We start from the raw sequence: 980 nt of genomic DNA, 5'->3' as shown, positions 1-980 counted from the left end.
TCAGTCAAGAGGACCATCCTATAGCTTTCACTAGTAAGGCTTTTTCACAAAGGAATCAAGCTCTTTCAACATATGAAAAGGAGTTGCTAGCACTCATTTTTGCAGTGGGGAAATTGAAGCCATATTTAATTGCTAGACATTTCAAGATAAAGACTGATCATTTTAGCCTCAAATATTGGTTGGGTCAGAAGATTACAACCTCATTTCAAAGCAAGTGTCTGTGTAACACCCCCATCTGCCAAGGAGCCTTAACAAGACCTTCCCTAGCAGACACGGGCATTACCATCTCGGTCGCCCGAGGAATAGTATATCATAACGCCAATAAAATAACTATTACAGTTAGTTACATACTCTAACTTAACATAAAAGAAAGATAAAACCGATGAGACAACACAAATACGGTGATACTACTCATGCCAAGACTCGGTGTAAGACATGTCCCTCCAGCGCACCCAGATAAGCTCCATATGTCAACACCTGCTAAGACTGACTACTCACCATAATAGATCACCGCAGAAAAATAATAAGAAAGAAACACAGATAAAACCGCACAAGGTCAGTAACCGAAGAACATCATACAAGACATGATATAACGCAAGCACAAACCTCTAACTTCAGTAATTCACCATTCACCTGACTAGCACCAAGGTGCAGTCCTGCCAGATTACTAGTCGCAACCAGTAATCCACACTGCCAGTGGGGACCGTAGCCTTACCACCTAAGCCCCGCTTAGAACCATAAAGCGACAACCCAAAGACCATTAATGTGCACATCCCCCTCGTGGCGGGAACCACAAGGGGCAGACCAAGGGCGTGCAGCCATTCCCGAAAATGACTCCACTCAGCAAGGGACGCACCCCACACATACACAATCATACTACTACACAATCAGAATTACCACGCAATGCACATAACCACTAATCAACAGTACTGAGTAGAAAAACCTACCAATAGCGATCCGCAGCTAGCATCACATCCCTA

The sequence above is a fragment of the Silene latifolia genome, chromosome Y (genome assembly GCF_048544455.1).
Source record: "Silene latifolia isolate original U9 population chromosome Y, ASM4854445v1, whole genome shotgun sequence".
Lineage (NCBI taxonomy): Eukaryota > Viridiplantae > Streptophyta > Magnoliopsida > Caryophyllales > Caryophyllaceae > Silene > Silene latifolia.
Note: the sequence above shows the minus strand (reverse complement) of the source record.